At 41.4% G+C, this 24,008-nt stretch overlaps 1 long non-coding RNA gene across 1 annotated transcript in view; it reads left to right on the plus strand.

Annotated features, from left to right (window-relative positions):
• Positions 1 to 914: 914 nt before the first annotated feature.
• LOC103163422 overlaps positions 915 to 24,008 on the plus strand; it is a 34,188-nt gene continuing 11,094 nt past the window's right edge. The window contains exon 1 of the long non-coding RNA XR_003480356.2: positions 915 to 1,068. This is a non-coding gene — a long non-coding RNA (uncharacterized LOC103163422). The remainder of the gene's footprint in view (positions 1,069 to 24,008) is intronic.

Here is a 24,008-nt window from a genome sequence, read left to right on the forward strand (position 1 = left end):
TCTTTGACAATCTTAATAAACTTGGGAAATATTCCACATATTTCCTATTTTTCTTGAATGAGCTGATTCAATTAGGAACAGACAATGAATCCAAACCAATACAGCCATATTCAGTCCAGTAAGGGGAATTGGACATGGCTACTGAGACATGTAAATGGCAATACTCTAAAGAAATCTGTGAGGCTGAATCAGGAGGACTATGAGTTCAAAGCCCACCTAGGGTATATATAGACACACACACAAACATCTTGATGTTGCCCTTCTTTCCTTTTCTACATCTCGATTATCTAACATTGGCCATCAGCTCATTATGTCAGTATTTATCCAAATAAGTGATTTTATATTTGAACCTTTTGTTCACATTAACCAAAGGGACTCTTCATAACGTGCAACCTAAAAGCCTTAATGCATGTATATATGCACACACATTTAACATCCCAAAATGATATATAGAATTCATTATTATGTCATTTCTCCCTTTTTCTATTATACCACATATCATAGGCATCATCAAAAACATAATACACAACAAATATTACCCTGTTCTTTTCAGGGAGTACATAGCATTTTGTATTTGCATTGTACCCTAGATGGAGAAGGCCAGTTACAGAATCCTTCTGTCTATAGTCCCCAGCCCCTGGGAACTTGGCAAAAATGAAGAAATCCTTTAAAGACTGATTTCAGAGAGTTGTGGTCTTCAGGGGCAATGACCTTGGTCTAATATAAATGTGTTTGTCTTCTGTGCTCCCAAGAGACCCAGGGCTCAACTTCCTTCCTTGCTCCAAGGCAGGAAAAGTGTGACATTCTATGGAGCAGAGAAGTCACTTTTAAGTGACTCAGAAGGGGCCTGGCATGCCGGTGGCTTTTTCAACACTGACTCACAGGCTGCTGCAATACCCAGACATGAGCTAAAAGGGAGAGGATAAGTGTAACTAAACCCATCTACATACACAGAGACCTAACCTGCAGAGACAGGGTGACACCCCAGTCTAAAGAACCCAAACCCTGCCAACCAAACTGAGGGGCAGATGAAGAACTGATCAGAAAACACTCATTAAGGAAATGAAGGTAAGCGCTCCCTTTCACATTTTCTGAACATTTGTACAATTCAATAGATAAATCAAAAGAGATTTATAAATGGCACAGTGAGTCACATTGAAAAGTCATCTGAAACAGAAGATAAAAAGTGAGAGGGGAACCATTAGAGAAGGGGTGAGAGACTTGGAAGGTGCACCAAGGACACATAACTAGTAAATCAAAGGAGTTCTGGAGGAGCAAAAGGAACAGATGGAGAAGAGGCAATAATTAAACAAATTAGAACATCTCCCTGCCATGAAGAAACAATGAGTCTGCAAACTGAAAGGGCTCACTAACTTCAGGAATGATTGATGAAAAAATGTACACACGAAGGCATTTTTTTGCTAAAATTTATGAATTCTAAGGATAAAGAGAAAAGCCTACATGATTTTGAAGTGAATAAATGAAATCTGCATGCAAAACAAAAAATTATTGGCCAAGTAGATGACTAAAAACAGCCTATGAGGCCTATCCTCACTAACATCTTATTCTCTTGACTAAGTAGGCAAAGGTGTTCATGAACATTCCTAAATTCAGGGTGGTGGTGGTGGTGGTGTTGGTGGTGTGTGTGTGTGTGTGTGTGTGTGTGTGTGTGTGTGTGTGTGTGTGTGTGTATGTATGTATGTATGTATGTGTATGTGCATGTGTGCCTGTGTGTATATGTATGTATGTGTGTGTGTGAATGTATGTGCATATGTGTATATGTGTGTGTGCGTTCATTCCTGCAAATTATAGGGCAGTAGAGCTGAGCATCCATGTGCATTTAATCACCTAAGGATCTTATTAAAATGTGGAAGTCAACAGTTCAGGATGGAGATAGAGGCTGCATTTGGAAAAAAATCCCAGGTGGTACCCAAGCTGCTGATTTATGAGACACAGTCATAGCATCTCAGGACCAGTGGTTCTCAACTTTCCCAATGCTGTGACACTTTAATACAGTCCCTCATGTGGTGGTGACCACAACGACAAAATTATTTTTGATGCTACTTCACAACTGTAATTTTGCTACTGTTAAGAATCATAATATAAATCTGATATGTGACCCCCAAAGGGATCACAACCCACAGATTGAGAACCATTGCTCAGGACACTCTTGGGATGTGAGCCTTGGTTCTCCTTCTTCCTGACTCAGTGAACTTGGTCTTTTGCTTTGCTATGCTTTGGTTTTTATCTGTAGCATGGAGAAAATAATGGTGGTGCCTCACAGAATTGTAAATACTAAATGAATTGATAATTGTCATCTTCTTCAGCTGTGCCTGGCACACGGTAACCGTCACATAAACTGTCTTGCTTGATAAATCAGGTGTGGAATTTTACATGGTTTTTGGATCTCTGAAAACTTCTATGTGATATGGGTATTAGGTAAGGGCTTTGAGAACAGAGAAGCAGGCTGAAGAGACCACTTTATTCCAGTTACTTAAAGTATGAAGTGATCTTAGCAAGTCTAGATACTGGAATGTGGGGAGGGCTGAGTGACTTCTGCTGCCAGGGTCTCATCTGGGAGAGATGGAGGAGAGAGGAAAAAATGTATGTAGAACTATTTCAGAGTTTATCTTGTGGAAATAATTGCTAGCTTATTTTCAGGCTGTGAGGAAAATGTCTTCTGAGCATAGGAATATAAAATGTATCTGCTGACAGAATATAAAGGAATGCTAGAATTTCCAAATTAGCATGAGAAAATAAAACGGACTGATACAGAAAATTTATCAAACCAGCCAGAAAAGGCAGAGAAAAAAACTGAGTATAATCTTAAGAGTCTTGCAAAGAAAGGATATATGATAGGTAGAGTATTAGTTAGGGGGGTGGTAGAGGAGCAGGGGAGGGAGTGGGAACTGGGATTGACATGTAAAACAATCTTGTTTCTAATTCAAATGAAAATATAAAGTATTAAAAAAGAATCTTGCAAGAAATCTAGTGAGTTAAAAAATATAACCCAGGAGTATGGGAGTCCTTCTCAAAAAAAAAAAAAAAAAAAAAAAAAAAAAGGCTGTGCGGTGGTGGAGCACAGCTTTAATCCCAGCACTCTGGAGGGACAGAGGCAGGCAGATCTTTGTGAGTTTGAGGTCAGCCTGGTCTACAGAACGAGTTCCAGACAGGTTCCAAAGCTACAGAGAAACCCTGCCTTGAAAAAACAACAACAAAAAATGATGAGTACATGAGTGTGTTTTTGTGTGGGTATGTGCCCATGTGAGTACATGTGCCCACGGATTTCAGAAAAGGATGTCAGATTCCCCAGGATTTGAAGTTAAAGGAAGATGTGGGTCACTGAATGTGGGTCCTTGGCAACAGAGCACTAAGACATTTTCCCAGCCCCAAGGGAGGTCATCTAGACTGATAAACCAGACATGAGCCTCTTCATAGAATTAGTTGAATATATAAAAATGGCAAATTTGGAAAATATCCACAATACGTGACTATGAGACAGATTAGTTAACTAGTCCCCAAATTATGACTTTCCCTCAAGGGAAACATCTTGTTCTCCACCATGGCTTTGCACATTTATTAACGTAGAATTGATAGTCAATAAAAATGAATAGTATTGTCATTTAGCCACATGTGTAATATCCATGAAACCACCACTGTAATCAACGTAAAAATGTAACTGACATCCCCAAAGTCTCTCTTTACTTTGTTTAGAAAAAATTATTGTTATTTGTTTTTTTTGTTGTTATTTGGTTTTTGTAACAAGGTTTTTCTATGTAACTCTGACTAGTCTCAAGCTTCCAGGAATCCTCCTGCCTCAGTCTCCCAAGTTTAAGAGTGATGGCATTACAGGTCAGTACAGCCATACCTACCTTTCCAAAGGTTTGATCTCTCTGTTTCATAGCATCACCATGAGGTCATGCTTAGACTAATTTCTAAACCTTCTCGAATACCTGGGTGCTGCCCAGAAGGATGTGAGAAGAAGCAAGAGGATTCCTCCAAGCTTGGCCTAAAAGGTTCTCTCAAGTATGAGAACTCACTCTCCCAGTCAGTGCTAGCTGCATGTTGCTAGGCAAGATGGAGTGTAGCTCAGTTGGTAGAGTGCTTGCCTAGCATGAATAAGGCCGTGGGTTTGGTCCCTAACACTACATAAACCTAGTGTGATGATGCATGTCTATAATTCCAGAATTTGGGAAGTAGAGACAGGAGGATCAGAAGTTCAAGCTTATCTTTAGCTACACAGCAATTTTGAGGTTGGCCCGGGCTACATGAAATATGTCTCAAAGATGAAACAAAACTGGGAAAGTCTATCCACTCAAGTGAACTCTTTAAGGAAACTTTAGATCTTCCCTGAAATCGGAGACATGGAGAAACTGAATCTTCTGCTGGCCTTGAAGAAATTAAGCCCTCTGTGGCCTTCAGCCACAAGAAAATGCATGCTGCCAACAATTAAACCACGTAAGAGGTCCCCAAGTTTGAATAAGACTGCAGTCCTAGTGAAACAGGGGCCAAGAATCAGCTAAGCTAGATCCCCAAGCTGAAGAAGTTTGAGGTAACAACTGCAGAATTTTAGAAGTCCCTGAATATGATGACTTCTTACACAACAGATAATTAATACAGAGGTGAAGAAACAGAACAGAAGAATGGTTAAGAAGGAAGAGAAAAGTTACTGGCCTAAAAAGTAAGAGGAAAAAAACCTTCAGTAAAAGAAAAATAATAAAAATAATATTGATTATATTTACAGTCCCTTAAAATTGTAGATTTATGTAAGAAGTCACAAGGAACAGTTGTGAAGTGAAGAAGCAATTGATCTGCATGGTACTGAGTTTGGAAGCATGTGGAGGGAGCTGTGCATTAGAGAATTTGTGCTGGAAGGTTCCAGGAGGAAAGGGTTGTAAGGTGGGCCACGTGTTACACATGGGATTCCCTTGCTGTGTATTTGGAGGTTTCAGTGGACATTTTCATTGTATTCAATGATTTGGGGACATCCATGGTATTTCTTTTGGGACTAAAACAGTGCTAAGGCTCAAGGAGATAGCTTTTCTTTTTTTAGACAGTGCTTCCTAAACCCCTTCCCCCCTCCCCTTTTCCAAAACCCTCCAGAAGGTCCACTCTCAGCTAAGCCTCCAGAGTTCCCTCCTGTAACCCAACCCACCTGTACACAGGGCTTTTCCCATTCAAACATTAGAATCACAATACAGACTTTAAAGGTGTGTGTGTGTGTGTGTGTGTGTGTGTGTGTGTGTGTGTGTGTGTGTGATGTTAGTGTATCAGGAGGATAGACTCTTCCTATGAGTAAAATCACTCATCCACAGATATGCACATTAAATTTTCATTCCAATATTGCATCTTTAAACTTGACCAAGAGTTATATACTCATAACATTTTGTGATATATACCAGGCATTAGTATTGTTTCTCTGAATTACCTGTTCAGCCTTCTTATCTGAAATGATTATTGATATTAAAGGTAGGCCATCTTCTGTGGGGATGAAAATTAGGAAAACCCTCCCCTCCCGAAATACTATTGTAAAATAACGAAGGACTGAGTATGTACCACCTAAGCTATTCTGTCAAACTCAGAAAGCTGGGTTGGAGAAACAATTTTTGTCAGTAAAACAGAAAGTTTCTATCTACTAAGGTATGCAGTGTAACACAAATCACTGAAATCCTAAGATTAGTTCTCATTCATTTAAATATGTGAAAGTAGCAATTAGGGCTTGGAAAGATGGATCTGTGGTTAGGAACACTATCTGCTCTCCCAGAGGACCTGGCTTCATTTCCTAGTACTCACATGGAAGCTTCAACTGTGTTTTCTATAGGATCTGATGCCCTATTCTATGGCCTGCAAGTACCAGGCATGTAGGTGGTGATGCACTCACATATGTGCAGGCAAAACACCCATACACACAAAATAATGAGTAAATCCTTCTTTGTTTTCAGGGCTTGCTACAGTTGTTTGCATTGATACAGTGTTTCCTTTATTCCTCTAAAACCTTTGTCAAATTAATATTATTTACCTGCTTCATCCCTCTCCATCCCTCCCTTTCTTCCTCCCTCTCTCTCCAGCATCTTATGCTATAGTCCATGCTATCCTGAAATCTACTATGTGGCTCACGCTAACCTTAAGAACCTCGGTCTACACTCCTGAAGTTCTACACAGCAATATTTAGTTACATTTTGCTTAAAAATCACTGAATAAGCAAGCAAAGACATTTCACTTAATTCAAATATTAAAAAGGTAAGAAAAGGCTATGTATTATGTATCTCAGAAGACTGAGGATACAATGATGAATGATGGACACATGCTGTCCTCAAGGATTTAGTGGGAGAAGTAGTTAAAAGACCACTATTAAACAGTTCAGTAACTGAGGAGATTTGTTAAAAACCGAACACGTAATTAGATGAATCTGGTTTGAGTGAGCACCAGGAATAGTGCTCCTAACAAAGAAACAAAGAAACAAACAAAAACCCATGTCTTTGACACAGAACCATCACCAATCAGGGGGGGGTTTTACTAGGGCTTCTGAAAAGACTTTCTCCCCTACAGTCACTCAAGGGAGCATCTCCCCCATGCCTGGTTATTTTCTGGACCCAGTTAATACCTCATACTATAAGATACCATTGCTTTTTCCAAGGGACAGTAGTCTCATCAGGTGGTGGAGAATGGGCAGATAAATAAAAACTGTAAATCAACATGAAGAGTTGAATCATAGTTCAAACAGGCAATGATTATTATCACCAAAAGGGACTGCAAATATTACTACACAGGGATTTGTAACAGCAATCAAACATTTATGGATTGTAGGAATTATTCTAAGTAGGAAGTAATGTTGCACACACAAGTGCACATGCGTGTGCGTGTGCACACGCGCACACACACACACTAACCCAGTCTCATCCTGCTTCCTGGCCCCTTATAACTCTAATTAATGCAGATCCCTCATGGATGTTGCATACCCCAGGAGGTCCTGAGACTTTTTTTTAAATTTCTGATAATGTTGAGAAATTAAGAACTATGTGGCAAAAAAGTGAAGAGCCCTGCACAGGTGTGTAGGAAGCACATAAACAGATTAATACTGATAAAAGCTAGTCTCTGTTTTCAGTGAGCATCAACTTCACTAAGACAACTAGTTCACCTGTTATGTGCCTGCTCTATGTTTAACTAAATGTAATAGTGCACCACATAGACACCCTTGTAGAGTTCTAATTTCAAAGCATTGCTTCTGTTTTTATATTTTACTAAACTCACTTGCTAAAGACCTTCTCTTGCATATGGATGTCCGTGCTGTGAAGAGTCTAGGGTATGGGTCCAGGTGGATATATCAGGTAGGGAACAAATACCTGTCTAGTCTGGAGGTGTTTGCTGATGACAGTTTATGGCGATTCGATTTATCCTACAGGCTGGGAATTCTTCACCTTTGTGCAGTGACTGTTCTACACAGATACTGACCATTTTAGTCCTCCAGGTCATTAGGCAGACCTTTGTGACATTCAAACACTATGGTATTGGGGTTTTTCTGTTTGTTTGTTCATTTGTTTGTTTTAGTCACTGAAAATGTCTTCTGATTTGCCAATTTACAATATCAACAGTAAAAGTGAGAAGCACTCTTAGAATGAGGAGTTGTAGCAAGCTCTGCCCACCATCCCTTGATAGGCCTGAAATGTGGGGTTTGCTGCAACCTAAAGCTTTGGAAGCAGCTCTATGTGTTCTAAGACTTCTATGGTAGAAGGCTGGTGCTCTCCACATGGCATAACAAAGGCAGATTAACACAGAGGAGTGACAGCGGAGAGGTGAAGTCATGGTTAAATTACACTTTGAGATGCAATTACATGAAAGATAGTGAATAGCTGCTATCCATCTCTTCTTAGAAATGAAATAGAACTGGGTTTAAATTTCAGCTTGAGGAATTAATGTAAGATAAAAGGATGCAACAGGATTGCTCTCCTGCTTTCAAGGCACTTGAATTTATAGTATGAGAGGCTTGCTTATATATCCATCATAGTCTGCTTTGATTTAGAGTCATCATGACTCTGTCTGTCATATTCATTCATGTTCATATACAAGTATGTAGCACAGTGCCTCACACAGAGTGGGATCCTAATAGATTCTGTGGTTCTGCATTGGTTGCTCAAGCAGTGATGATCAGGACCAACAGGCTGAGCTCTCTGACAGTTATTGTGTATGAAACTAGTTTTCTTACTTGGGAGGTAATAGACATCTTAGAGCATAGAGCTGGGATGTGTTCTGCTCATTTTTACTCCTCACCCCTATCCATCTCTTTCAGTTTTAAACTGAAAAACTCACAATGCTTTCCATATGAGTAGTTGACTTGCTTAATTTTCAAGAAGGAAATTGCACTGGTTATGTTTTCTTGGAGCTTAAATCTGTAAGGTATCCTTTCATATAACTACATTATATGGTGGAAGGTTCCCAGATGTTATTAATTCATTGTTATTCTTGATTATTCACTTGTAAGTTTTTTTTTTTTTTACTTCTTTGTACTGTCATCTTACTTCCTTCCGACTACACACCCTGCCTGAATTAGACAAAAGACCAATTAGTGGGCTTTTTTATGCTCTTCAAACTTTTTAAAAATTTTGAAATAGAAAGAGAAAAGGGAAGACAGTGCCCTTGCTAGTTGTATGAATTTAAACAATGCCACAGCCTTATTAAAAGGGGAAAGGGGAAGCATATGGCAGGGCTTGCAAGGAGAAAAGGGAAGGGGGATGATGATGTAATTATATTGTAACCTCAAACACATGAAAGACATATTTTTAAAAGCATTGAACGAGTTAATGAACATGTTTTTGTGGTAGTTTTGTTCTCTTTTGAGGGAGAGAGAAAGAATATAGAGTTGGATAGGTAAAGAGGGGAGGATCTGGGAGGAAATGGGGGAAGGAAAGAATATGACCAAAATACATTGTATATAAAGAAAGAAACCAATCTCCAATCTGTGTCTAATGCCATGTCTTAAAACCCACCACGTCAGTCAAGGTTCTTGCATGAAACTGTTGTGCCCAAACTCTGAACCCCAAAATCACCAAGAGGCCCATTCCAATTCAAAATCAAAGAATTTTTTATTATTAATGAGTTAATGGCATTAACTCAGGCCCCTCATCTGTCCCTCACAGCTGCTGGCAGCTGGACTAAGAAGGACCCCAAGGGGCTTCAAGGCAGGGGGTAGGGGTGGGAGTGGGAGGTGGGGACGTGGGGGTGCGGGAGGGGGGTGGGGGTGTTATTGTATAGGGTAAGGGGAGTGTCTAGGGGTATGCAACAGTCTCAGGATTGGTGCACTTCTAGGCTTGGAACCTGTCCTGTGTTGATTGGTTAACTTGTTGTTATGGCCTATAGGCCCTCCCAGGGCAGTTGCTATGCTCTGCAAGGCAATGTTATACCACTTTTGCCAAGTGCCTCAGTTAACTTGTGATTGGTTCCTTGCCTTGTGGAGGGTATCTGACCTAGGGCAGCTCCTGCAAGGTCAGAAGGCCAGAAACTAAGCACACGTGCTGAGTCAGGGGTCTTTGTTCTTTGCTAGGTTTTTTCTGTAGCCTGTTATGGCTACTTAAGCAAGGGGCTGGATGAGAGTCTGGTCCCTGCAAAACGGATACACTTTAGGAATAATTGCTTTTAATGAAAGGATTATTTTGTAAAAATGGAGCAGTCATATAGCACCACACTACAAAGTTGTTTTTTTTTCCCATCCATAGAGTTGGAAAGATACAATAAAATTTGAGTAAGAGTTGAACCTTGGGAAATGGGTCTCAGCCAAGGAGCCATGGTCTTATATAGAGGAACATATGAGACTTATGAGCCTATCTGGGGTAGGAAATAACTCATTTCTCTTTCCTCCCACCCTATGATTTCCTGATGGTAAATCCTACTGGCTAAATTCATTGGAGGTCTGTATCCTGGGTCTCAGAGGCAGGAAAAGGATAAAGGGATATATATATATATATATATATATATATATATATATATATATATATATGTAAAGGGCTCTAGCAGGACCAAGCATGGCAAACATGGCACCAGCTGGTTTTGCCCTTTTCTCCTTCTCCCTCTCCCTTGCTAAAAACTGTTAGATTACATTCCTAAAGCTAGCCCCCAGGTCCATTCCCTTATTTGGACACTGACTCATTCCTGAGACAAACACCGAGGTCCAACAATCAAAATTCACTATTTGGCTAATATGTCCAATCAGGACATACCAGTCAGACCACCCTAGCACAGATTCCCCTTTTTCTCCTTAAAAAACCATTCCTACAAAACAACACCTGCTGCCGCTGCTACTTGCTATCTGCCTTTGCAGCACCCCCCACACCCCCTCTCCTGCTTGACCTTCCAGGGTAATAAATCTCCTTTGTGCTGAAAATTTGGCATCTGGGTGTGTTCTGAACAGACTTCAAGGGGGTGGGAGCAACCTCCCTTGAGAGAGGTTCAAAGAGTATATGGCTGTGTCCCTAGTAGGGGTCTAAATGCATCACTTACAATAATTCAACAAGAGACCATTTATAAATGTCTATTGATAATAGTGTGGGCTGGGTATAAGAAAGCCCCAGGGATTGCCAATGACCAGGATGAGCAACAGTGGGACCATTAACACCCTAGCTCCAAAGAGGCTCGGAGAGGAGCCTTTGCCAGCACTCTTTGGAGGGAGAACTAGGACTGGTACAGAAACAAAACCAGCCTGGTGCAAGGGCCTGGGAGAAGACACCTCACACCATCCTCATGCTCTCAGGCAACTCTCAGGGCATCCTGGAACTTAAAGTTGAAGCCACAAGCTAAAGAAGTCCTGATGATAATGGGTCCTCCTGGCTTAGCCTTTTATCTGTTAGGTCCCAATGAAATCCAGGGCAAAAGACTTCTGTAGTGTCAGTTAACATACTAGAGCACCTGGTGGTCCCCAGCCTCTTTCAGCACTGCAAGTAGCTATTGTGGCTCCTCTCTGCACTTCTCACCCTGCACCCTACCCTCAACCTCTCCAGTGCAGGGACTTCCCTTTCCTCCCCACAGCTACTGATTTCCTGTTAAAAGCTCAGTGGTTTTGACCATGTGCTCTTGGTCTCACGGTTCTTCTTCCTCTCCTGGTCCCTTCTCTTGTCCCTTTATTTTCTCTTCCTCTCTTGCTCTCCTTTCTCTCTTTCCCCCATGGCCTGGTCTATTCTGCTGGCCATGTTCAGTCTGAACTCTTCCAGATGCCTCTGACTGTTTTCTCCCTCGGATCTACAACAAAACCTTCCCCTCAGCCATCCATACAGTGGAGTGGTCATGTCCTCATTTTCATTCTCAGGCCAGAATAGAGAGGATAAGCTTGAAAAGAAATCAAAGGTATCTGGCATTGTTGTTTGTCACCAAGGCACTCACCAATCTCTCCCTCTCTGCTCCCTGCTTTTCAGTAAACTTTATTAACTTACTTGCTAAGAAAGCTATTGGATGCTTTCTACAGATGGTCTCATTTTACCTGTGACTTCTAAGAAAATCTTTCTCTTCTTCAGCATCCACCCTCCAACCATCATGCTGACCTCCTAGTACTTTTCTATCCTTTTTTGAATGAAAAAAGAAGAAGAAATAATTGCTCCAAGGTATGGTGGAGGAAAAGGTTATTGTAGATTAAAGGGAGATCATAGCCAGAGGCAGGGACATCTGGAAGAGTCCAGAGTGAACATGACTGTTACGATAAATTTTTCTGCCAAAAGCTGCCGAGCCCCACCACCAAGTGTGTGCTTTACTCCAGCCGCCCACCCGAGTTAGGGACCAAATGAATACACAGAAACTTGTATTAGGTACAATGCTGCTTGGCCAATGACTAGGATTCCTCATCTGTTAGCTCAGTCTTAATTATCATAAATCTATATATTTTATAAGACTTATCTTTCTAGAGGATGCCTTCCACTGGCACCCTCTCTTGCCAGTGGCTCACATCCCGCTGCTGGAGGATGCGAAGGGGAAAAGGACACTTCCTGTTTCTTCTTGCTTAAATATGAGTCTTCTTACTATGTCACTTACTGCCTGGATCACCACTTCTCTACTACATTTCCAAGAATCCTCGTTGAATCATAGTCCCATCTAACTTGCTGTCTCATTGGCCAAACAAGTACTTTATTCAATAATCAATAAGATGAACATATACAGTACATTCCCCATCACATGACCCTGAGTTGGGCTGTGTGTGAAGAGAGATTCGAGAGCCAGGAGAGTAAAGGATGGACAAAAAAAGGCCACACAGGTGAAATGGCTGGATTATATAGGGAAGGAAAGCTCAGGAAAGGGCAGCCCAGCCCCTGGGCTGGAGAAACTTAAGGTAGAGGGTACAGTATGGCAGCCATACCTTGTAACAGGTAGGGACTGAGGGATGCTTTGATATGTTAAATAGGCACCTCAGTTAGCCATTTGTCCCATGTTTGAGACCTACCACTTTCAAATAGAAGAGCTTTTTAAAACTCCAGACTTTGGAGCCCTTAGAGATACCCATCCACAGTATCTATTAGTATTACGTTTTAAATGTTTGTGTTTAAATGTTTATGACATCTACTTACTCTTAGGTCAACTAAGAAGAGTAGCAGTGATCCATCCAATTAATACAAAGGGTTGAAATCAGCTTTCTGCTGTGCACTGATGGCACCAACCACAAACTTCACAGTCTTCCTGAAAGTGAATTCGGTGCCACTGTAGAAGTGACTGGGGATCATTAAGCTTTCATTTCCTCAGCCTATAGCATCTCAGCAATGCCTTCTTTTTGTAGTCAAAATCTAATGACTAGTCTACATGAGATGTAACTGGCAGTTGTCTTTTTCCAGTCACCTGTTCAGGAATTGCCACATCCCTTTGAAAATCCGTGCCTTACGCCTCAGTTATCGAACACTGTGGAGCAGCTCAGCCCAGGAAATGAAGGCTCTAGCTAAAAACAGAGAGATTTAGGAAGCCAGGACAAAATTAACCATGTGGCATTTTGCCAAATGGGCAGTTAACAAGTAAGGTCAGGAAAACATTTGCTGATCTAGTGACCACTGAGCTAACAAAGGGGCTTTAGACCCAATCCTAACAATCTACTGTGACGGACCAGAAAATGCCCAGCCTACTGTAGTTAGAGCTATGTTGCTTTTTTAAAAAATTACTAGTCTAGTCAAAATTTATTCATCAGTGTATTTGTGAGTAAAGGAAAAAACCTGTAAAATCAGCTATTTTAAAATTTAGCAGATAGAAAATACTTAGGCTTTCTCCATGAAACATAAAATTAAACTTGGAAGCTACTGAGGGGGTTTCTAAGGTTGATGTTTCAGTTTTTGTTTTTGTTTATTTTTAATGCCTTCATTGTTAAAGATATACATTGGCCATTTAATATATTTTCCAGTGTCACATACAAGGAACTGTTCTAACCATTGGTATCAGTCTCAGTGGGCTATGCTAGTGGGCTATGTTCATCAGAATCAGCATACAAGTTTCAAATGAAACTGTCCTCCAGTACCAGAAGACTGGAGCTTGCATTGGCTCAAACTGTCCTCTGCAGGGCTCCTGGCCACCCCTGGTACTCATCACTTTCTGGTAATGAGAACTTTGAGGAGAGGAAGCACCTGAAGAATGAGTGGTGTCAGTTTGCTGACAAATGTCAAGTTCTGTCTGGAGTCAGACAACCAGGTGGTGTGATGACATTCACTGTGTATGTCCTGAAAGTAGATAGAGGGACAAAAGTCAAAGATGAAGCAGGCAATTAATGGGACAGTAAGGTAGGGGGAATGTAAGTCAAGAGCCAAGGGGACAAGTGTCCTGTCTGAGAGGACACATACTCTGTAAGCACTGGGGGGTATAGGATAGGAGTAAGGAGGAAAGCTGGAGTGTGGTGGTCTCACTAAATGGGGACAGAAGTCCTTAGGAGGAGGCCTCGGAGACTGGAGACAGTTAGTGTGGGGATGGACAGGGTGAAGCTTCCTGGCTTTGATGGCAGTACAGTCAAACTTACAGTGATTCCAGCCTGCTGATTTCCAAAGTTCTACAGCAGGAGCTCAGGGCACAAGAATAGATACAGAGATGGAGGATATGGGTGACAAGTTAATGATGGCATTAGAATGAGAGGGTCAGGTACCCATAATGACAAGATAGAAAGGGGCTGGTTAGAATCCAACGTGGGCATGGTGAACACTTGCAGTGTTTCAGTCCCTTTGCCTTCTGGAACCACTGTCCTTTGGGGTCCCTCACAGTCCATGTTGGGTGGCCAGTGGTAGATGAAGTGAGGAAAAGGGAGTAGACAAGGGACAATGGGAATCCTGGCCATGGAGTCAGTCTATCTCCAGGTTCTAGAAAAATGTCTTTTGTAAAGAACTTCAGTTTAGCTAAACTTAGTTAAACTGTCATGTTCACTCTGATTTTTACACATAATCTCTTATTCTCGGGAGCTCAGTCCTTCAAATTTCCTCTCTCCTAGGAGACTATTAACTGAAAAGAAAAGCAGCTATGTCTCAGTGGCAGAGTGCTTGTCTTGCACCCATGAGGCCCCAGGTTCAACCTCCAGCAATGCTTAAATCAAAATCAAAAAGGACAGCTTAACCTCCTTCAAGAAGTCCCCTCCCACCATGGTTCCAACCTCCAGGGAGCTGATGTTAGAGAGCTGACAGCTGACAGGATAGTCACTTACACTCATGTAGCTTTCCAGAGTTGTGTCAGTCCCAGGTCTCTGCGGTGTGCTCCCTCACCTCTGAGCACCAAGTGAAGCTGGCGAGAGATGGGACTAGGAGGACTGACTGAAGGATCTATTAGTGGGAGAGCAGGAGCCCGTGACTGGAGAACACAGGGAGGTGAAAGGGGAAGTTTTCCAAGTGGAACTCACACTGTCACATGCTAGCTGAGTGGATGAACTTGAGCAACAGTTCTTCTGTTTCTCCACATTTTAACCTGAGAAAATAACTTTAACTGCCTTAGAAAAGAAGATAGTTTCCTGATTCTAGACTCTTCACATTGCAAGGTCATCTTCTGGTCACCTTCAGGCTGTCACCACTTCCCAAACTGCCTCAGCAGCTGGACATTTGGTGCCTTCGAACACACCCAAGGGATGGATGCTCATTACTTAGTGAATCAGTTCATTACTTTCTGGACAAGGGTTGTTTTCAGACAATTGTCCTTGACAGGAGATTGTCATTTGCTTCACTATAGCTTTTGTTCATTGATGCCAGTTTTATCCTCTGATGTCTCAGGAGAAGATAATTTTGCTTTCTCAGATAAGAGTCCTTTCATGTTTCAATATTCTTTTCAGGTTGCCACCAAGGCTTTCCTTTTTGAAATCACACATCATCAGCTCTTCAGCCACTACTGGTTCCCATCCCTCATTTGGTCAAACAAACATGAAACATGTAGAAGCAGGACACCACACTGTATTCTGGATGGAGGCTGAGCAGCAGGAAAGACAGCAGGGCATTTCCCTCAACAGAGCCGGACAGGGATGATGCATCCCCACAGCCCAAGACTGCATCAGTCTCTTTAGTCCAATGAGGTGATAACCCCATCTTCTGGGATGTCAGTGTATTACCATGATGTAGCTCTGTTTTCTGCTTATAGTTTTGCCATCATTAGTACACATGAACTCTGTCCCGAACTGACCTTATTTGGTGTGCTGGGGATCAATTCTGTCTCTTTCTAGCATTGGGATCATTTTTCATTACCATGTATTTGGGCTATATCTTTTACTTCCCCTATGGAGGTTTTAGTTTAGTTTGGCTATATCTATTGAGTCATTATCATGTCTAGTAGTTGTAGTTTGTGCAAAGGTGTCCTGAGGGCATAAAGATGAATATGGTATGATTCTTCTCCTCGGGTAGTTTGCCAACTGGAAAGAAAAGATGCCTTTATAAACACAATGCACTATGGGAAGCACTGTACCACTTAAATATAATTACTCTGGAGACACAGATGAAGGACCTTGGCCCAAAGTAGAAGTTAGGGGAAGGTTCACAGGAAGAACTGTTGTGAACAGTAAGTGAAAATTAGAAGGCACTGCAGAAAATCTGTTTTGACAAAGCAGAAAGAGTTACAAGGAGGCCGGAAGCACTTGAAATGTGAGAGAAGCCATTGGCTACTTGAAAGTGTGTGTGGGGGGGGGGGCGGTTGAAGGCTTTGCTTTTGAATAGGGACTAATTTTTGTGGGCATTGGGGAGCCTTGGAATGTTTTAAGGTGTGTGTGTGTGTGTGTGTGTGTGTGTGTGTGTGTGTGTGTGTGTACGCGCGCACATGTGCATGTGTTTAACAGATTTGTGTTTATCACTTTGGCCTCTATTTAGGCCAGAAAAAAAAAAAACATATTATAATTTGAGTACTCTGAGCATAGGCAGTTGTGTTAGGAAGGCTTATGAGCCTGATATGAAGTTCAAGAAAGATATTCAGGTCCTTAACTAAAACAGTCGTGGTAGAACAGGACAGAAAACATTTATTGACTATAGAAAGAGAGCTGAGGATGACAACAAATGATGGTAATAAGAAAAGTCAAAATTAACTTACAGAGGAACAAGACATGAGGTAGGTGACACATGACTGACAGATGAAAGAGATATTTGAGGAAACATGATTTCAACTTTTAACATGTGGAATTTGAATTGCATACTGAACATCCAAGCATAATTTGCAACATGTAATGAATTTATGAACTTGGCTGTCACAGGGAAAACCAAGCTAATAATAAGGACCTTAACTTCTTCAGTGGGAGTTAAAATCATGAGAGTGTTGAGCCTGAGTTAGAATTCATAAAGAAACAGCTATGGGGCCAGTTAATGGCCATGAGGTACATTTATTCTTTTTTTTTAAAGATCTATTTATTTATTTATTTATTTATTTATTTATTTATATATACAGTGTTCTGCCTACATGCAGGCCTGCAGGTCAGAGAGGGCACAGATCTTACTACAGATGGTTGTGAGCCACCATGTGGTTGCTGGGAATTGAACTCAGGACCTCTGAAACAGCAAGCAGTGCTCTTATCCTCTGAGCCATCTCTCCAGCCCGGTGCATTTATTCTTGAAGCAAGTTTACAAACAATTTCAGCAAATATTTTTGACTGACAGCTAAGTGTGACTTTGTGCTCAATAATTAAAAATCAGAATTTTTCACCTAAAACAAAAATTTATAGATTCTGTTAAATTGGCAGTTCTGGCCCTAGAGTGGTTACATCTTCACACAGCAGTATGCCACTGAGACTGCCAGTGTCTCCCTTCAAATAAGCACATGTGTTTGAATTCCTTATTGAGTTCACTCTTTTGAACATCAAGGTCAATGTTAAATCCTCCTAATAATTAATCTGGCACTATTTATTACTTCTGATACACACACACACACACACACACACACACACAAACACACACACACACACACACACACACACACACACACACACACACACACACACACACACATATATATCAGGATAGGGGTTCAAGTCCTCACACTAGTGAAAAAGATGTCAAAATACAATACTCAATTATGACCTAGTAGACAATTGAGTATTGAATTTTGACATTTTTTCACTAGTGTGAGGGCTTGAACAGCTATGCTAGGCAAGTGCTCAGTCACTGAGCCACATTGCCAGCCTCCGGTTTTAGTGCTTGACATTAAATGTAAAAGAAGATTTCAGGGAAACTGTCATAGTCACTGCTCTACTGCTGTGAAGAGTCACTAGATAGTTAAGGTTTCCATTGCTGTGAAAAGACTACACAACCCCAGCGAATATTCTAAAAGAAAACATTTAATTGGGGTTGGCTTATAGTTCAGAGGTTTCGTCCATTATCATCACAGTGGGCAGCAAGGCAGTATGCAGGCGGACACGGCACTGGAGAAGTAGCTGAGAGTCCTACATCTTGACTTGCAGGCAACAGGAAGAGGTTTGAGACATTGGGCTCATATTGGGACCTCAAAGTCTGCCTCTACAGTGACACACTTCCTCCAACAAGACTACACCTACTCCAATAAGGCCACACCTCCTTATATTGGCATTCCCATGAGGGTGATTTTCTTTCTTTCTTTTTTTTTTTGAGACTTTTTATTTGAATTAGAAACAAGATTGTTTTATATGACAATCCCAGTTCCCTCTCCCTCCTGTCCTCCTCTACCACCCCCCCCAACTAAAACCCTACCTATCACATATACCTTCTGCTCCCCCTGGATGGTGAGGCCTTCCATAGGGTGTCATCAGAGACTATCATATCCTTTGTGATAGGGCCTAGGCCCATCCCCGTGTGTCTTGGCTGAGGGAGTATTCCTCTATGTGGAATGGGCTCCCAAAGTCCACATCTATGCTAGGGATAAGTACTTAACTACTACAGGAGATCCCGTAGATTTCTGAGGTTTCCTCACTGAAACCCATGTTCCTGGGGTCTGGATCAGTCTCATGCTGGTATCCCAGCTATCAGTTTGGGGACCAAGAGCTCCCCGATGTTTAGGTCAGCTGTTTCTGTGGGTTTCACCAGCCTGGTCTGGACCCCTTTGCTCGTCACTCATCCTTCTCTGCAGCTGGATTCCAGTTCAGTTCAGTGATTAGTTGTGGGTGTCTGCTTCTACTTCCACCAGCTGCTGAATGAGAGCTATTGGGTGGCATATAAGTCAGTCATCAATCTCATTATCAGGGGAGGGCATTTAAGGTAGCATCTCCTCTGTTGCTCAGATGGTTATCTGGCGTCATCTTTGTAGATCTCCAGACATTTCCCTAGTGCCTGATTTCTCTGTAAACCTAAAATGTCTCCCTCTATTATGGTATCTCTATTCTTGTTATCTTCTATTCCTCCACTGACTCAACCTTTCTGCTCCCCCATGTCCTCTGCACCCTCCTCTTCTCCCCTTCTCATTCTCCTAGCTCCCTCCCTATCTTTTTTTTTAATGACCAAATGAGTTGGATTGGGACTGCACACAAGTGCATGGGCAGAAGGTCATTTATAAGGGTTTGGGCGCCTTACCAGTGGTGATACTATTACTGAAAATGTCCCACCCCAGCAACTACCCACCACTATCAGGGTGGGAAGGGTCTCATGCCCCCCTTCCTGCCATAAGAGGATGTTGATAGGCCCAATCTTGTGCTGTTTCTTTGCAAGTAACCACTGTGACTGTGAGTTCGAGAGTGAGTGTGCATGCCATGCACAGAAGTCAGTGTTCTGTACCACCTACCCTTTCCCCTGTCTCTTATATTCTTCCTCTGCTTTGCCTGTGATAGTCCCTGAAACTGGAAGTGAGTGATATGCACGCCCCATTTATGGCTGAGCATCTAGATATCACATTGACCAGTTTTGAGTTTCTGTAGTTATCAATGCCCACTAGAAAAAAGAGCTTCTCTGAGCAAAGCTAACAGCAGCTCTAACCTATAGCCATAAACATGGTTGTGTAGAAAGCAATTTGGCAAGCACATCATGTCCTTTTAGTGAAGGAGATTTCCCACCAAGGCACATGACCTCTTCAGATACACACCTTTGACTAGATTTAGGGTGCCAGATGTCAAATCCTTCTTGGGGACAGAGTCTTAATCCAATTAGAAAGTATTTGGTTACATCCATAACAGACCTGGTACTGTTGCATCCATGGGCATATCTTGCCTGGCCAGTTGATAGTTTTGTACACAAGATCCACAGCTGAGTAAGACTGTGGATAATGATTCCCCCTGGCAGCATGTGCTATGTGAATTAGCATAGAGGAGGATTCCAGCCAAGATCCATCTTGATTTCTCTACATCGTGCATCCAGTAAGTGCTGCCCTTTTAGTAATTGGGTTTATCATCTACTTCTGAACCAATAGCAGTGGCAATTGCCTGTATTGTTTTGGGGTCTTCAGGATCTTCTCTAACTAATCATTTATAGGGGGAATATCCATTCTTGATGATGAGATGTACATTTAATAACCTATGGCTTCTGGGGGAAGCTTTAGCCAACCATGTAGTGTACTTCCACTTAAGTTATTTTAAAATTTTACTTGAAAAATTAGTTTACAAAGCATCAGGTGTCCCTATGGCATTTTTCCGGTGGCCTGTGCCCTCTACCCACTTGTCTCCATGCCCCTAATTAAACCTTTTCACTCCCAGTATCACCTTTCCACTTCTGGGTCACATTCATTCTATATCCTTGTCATTACAGCATCCTTTCTCCCTTCTCACAAGCCCTGTCTAGCCTAGAATAGGTATTTACTCAGTTTCACACATATATAAAAGTCCACTTAAGAAAGAGGACAGACTATCTTGTCTTTCTTGATTACCTCCTTTAATATCATATTTTCCAGATTTATCCCCTTGCCTTCAAATCTTGAAATCTCATTTTTCTCTACATCTGAGTAAAATTCCAATGGTTATCTTTCATTCATCAGCTGATGACCAATTAGGCTGATTCTATTTCCTTCTTTGTGAACAGAGCAGCAGCAATAAACATGGATGTGTAAGTATCTCTGTGATTAAATATTTTGCACAAATAATTTAGATAGGGTGAACCATTTGTCACTTATGAAAAGTTGTATGATAGTTCAGGGAACTGTTTACCATTCAGATTCCCAGAGTTGGCCTTGAAGACAGCATCTGTAGTTACTGCAGCTCAGGCTGCTGTGATAATTCTTTTCTGTACATTTACACTATTGGTTATAATAGAGCTACTTCGTAATACTTCCTGAAAGCACTGGCTGCTAGCTAGATCATGATATATATCTGTATGCATACCTGTTTGCCTACATGTTCATTTTCTGCCTCTCCTACTAGAATGCTACAAGAATGTGGCTGTTATTTCTTAAAGAGGTGTCCTAGCACATCAATTAGGTCTTCTCTTAATAGCACTCACAGATATGTGTATATGGAATAAAAAAACTAATCAGCATTCTTAGAGTATTCATGAGTATTCTTAGAAGTCCATCATGGGTGGCCATAATGGACAAGGCCAGGACCTTTGCATTTCAAGGCAATATTGTCACTGAAATTCCTGGTCTGGTTACTGGTAGTCAGTCTCTTGAGACCTTGCTTGCAGCTATACGAAGAACAAATTCTAGAAATGTTCTGTATCTGCTCATTCTTTTCCCTTTTTCTTAGTAAGAATCAACAATATGCTGGTGAGTCTTTCCTGTGTTCCTCCACACTCTCAGAAGCACTAGATTGAGTGTATCCTAAGGGGGAAATGATATTCTTTTAGAAGAACAGCCATCCGTGCAAACTTGCAGAAACCCTGGAGGACTCATGAATGAGAATGGACCTCTGAACTAAAAATCAGTTCTTTCTTAATGTCTTCCGGTACTATTGCTCTAGCAGTTGAATGGAGTCATGTTTTCATCTTATGTAATACGAAGGGACAATTCAACTTTCAATGACCATAGAGAATTTCCCTAGAGCTACGTAAGACAGGACTAAGTGGTTATACAAACACACACTTTCGTAAAAATTTTAAAGAGAGACTAAACATTCTATGGGACATGTCACCCTCAGGGAAATTAATGACGGTCAACATGTACATTACAGGGGATCTTATACAGCTTTATGATTACACTACTGGAAGAAGAAATGACTTATGTAGACATTTGTTGTGACCCACTCTAAGAAAGTAAAAGCGGTATCTTTTGTCTCAGAGTACCAGGACATATAGGAAGAAATGCAGCCATGAATGGCCATAGGGCATGTTCTTTGAGGTCAAAACAAACAACATATCAGTAAAGGATCCTGCAAGAAACAGTTAGAAGTCTCAGAAGGACTGACTGAAAAGGATTTAACTAGGTTTTTAGTTAGAGTTATAAACAGATAAAAGGAATTCACAAAGGATGGTGGGTAACAACAAGGCGAAGCTCATGACACTTTAATCTTGAAGACAGCAAATATGGAAGTGGTGTTATTAGAATCAGCAAAAGCTAGAAACCTGCAAAAGGAAGCAACCAAGAAGGTCTATAGCTATACAGAAACAGGGCTAGCATCATGAGAAAACAGAAGAAATGAGGGGCAGAGGTTTTGACAAGTCCCCTAATTCCTCACTCTTTTTTTTTTCTAGCCTCAGAGCACCTTCATACACAGAGACATTTTAGAGTCTTTGATGAGACCCCCCAGGAATTAGCTTTTATAGTCATGTGCTTCTGGAAATGTTGTGCACATAAAGTATGTTTGCCTTAATAAACTGGGGTTGGGCTAAGGAAATAGTAGAGTTTTTAGAGTGCTTGTCTTGCATGTGTGAATATAATACAGGCAGGTCATGGGCTCCCGTAATCTCAGAATTGAGGATGTAGAGGAACAAGGGTCGGAAGTTGGTGGTTATGCTTGGCTTAATAGTGAGTTTGCAGCTAATCTGTGCTACTTGACACTGTCTCCCATATTATCATCCTGTCAGGTGGCATGTAGTGTCTGGAAGAATTCTATGACTATAGCTATTGGGATGTTGAGTTGGGGTTCAGTGGGCTACCCGTGGATGCTTTACAATCAACATGGTATAGGAACACCCTTCAGGAAGGCCACTCCAGTTCATAGCACTGACTCACCATGAGTCCAAGCCAGGGTCCAGAGTACTGTAAAAGTGGGCTGTGGCTGTGAAGGAGAATAAGTCCTCATAGAAATGAAGCCTGAAGCCAGTCTCTGGTGAGTTCTTCCAATCATCAGAGGTACCTAGACAAACGCTGAAGTTATCTCTTGACAAATATATGCTAAAAAGACTAACAGGGCTTACAATTCTAATAGCAGCACACTCCTGTGTGTGTGTGTGTGTGTGTGTGTGTGTGTGTGTGTGTGTGTGTGTGTGTGGTATGTGGTGTATGTGACAGGAACTGCAGAAATTGAAAGAATAGAATCCTTGTGCCAGTGGGACATAAACCAATATCAGCATTGCCTATATGTGATTTATGACAAATATGCCATATGCAGCCATGAATGGCCACAGGTAAAAAAAAATTAACATGTAGAAGTATATTCTAAAATATGCAATAATTTTGGATATTTAAGAGCTTGTGCTATCCATCTGGCAAGAAGTTAAACATTTTATAATTTCTTCTTCTTCTTCTTCTTCTTCTTCTTCTTCTTCTTCTTCTTCTTCTTCTTCTTCTTCTTCTTCTTCTTCTCCTCCTCCTTTCTCTCTCTCTCTCTCTGTCTCTCTCTCTCTCTCTCTCTGTATGTGTGTGTGTGTCTGTCTCTCTGCCTGTAGGTCTGTCTGTCCGTGTCTCTGTATCTGTGTATGTATGCAGAGGCCAAAGGTCAACATTGGTTGTTGTTCTTCATGAACTATCCACCTTGGCTTTTTCGAGACAGGGTCTCTTGCTAATTACACTAGGCTGGCTGGCCAGTGAGCCCCAGGGATCCTTCTGTCTTTGTTTCCCAGTGCTAAAATTACAAGTACAAGCCACCATGCTTGGCTTTTTACATAACTTCTGGGGATCAAACTCAGGTCCTAATGTTTACAGAGCAAGTGTAAACCTAATGCTTACACTTTATTGACTGAGTTATTGCCCCAGGACCAATCTCAGACCCTTAGGCTGTGGGTTGCAACCACATAAGGGTAGTGCAACTAAATATAAAATCATGAAAATTTTGTAACAAAAAAAGGTTTTGAATGTGCAATGACTAAGACTTAATTCAGAATCAAATGCATAATGGATGAGGGGTGTTTCTAGCAGTGCCTACCTATGTCGCCTCACACGGCTTCACTGCAGCCTTGGCTCTGCACTCTAACATATGCACCGCACCTGCCACCACATCACACAATATCAGAAAATGCTGCCAGAAACATCATAACTCAAAGGTAAGGTGACTGAGTGTCATGCACTGTAGTGTTTTTACTGTGCATACGAAGTTTTCTGCTCTTATACAAACATACGATTTGATTATGAAAAACAAAGACTTTTGATATTTTTCTACTGTAATTCTTCAGCATATGAGCTTCAAATTAACATATCTTTGGATTTCCTTGTGTTAGGATGTTGATCTTAAAAAACTACTTCTTGAGTTTCATTTTTTAAAAAGGGCTAGGGTGGAGAGATGGCTCAATGGTTAAGAATGCTGGCTGCTCTTCCACAGGATCCAGGTTCTATCCCTATCGCTCGGAGGCTGTAAC

This window comes from Cricetulus griseus (assembly GCF_003668045.3).
Source record: "Cricetulus griseus strain 17A/GY chromosome 1 unlocalized genomic scaffold, alternate assembly CriGri-PICRH-1.0 chr1_0, whole genome shotgun sequence".
Classification (NCBI taxonomy): domain Eukaryota; kingdom Metazoa; phylum Chordata; class Mammalia; order Rodentia; family Cricetidae; genus Cricetulus; species Cricetulus griseus.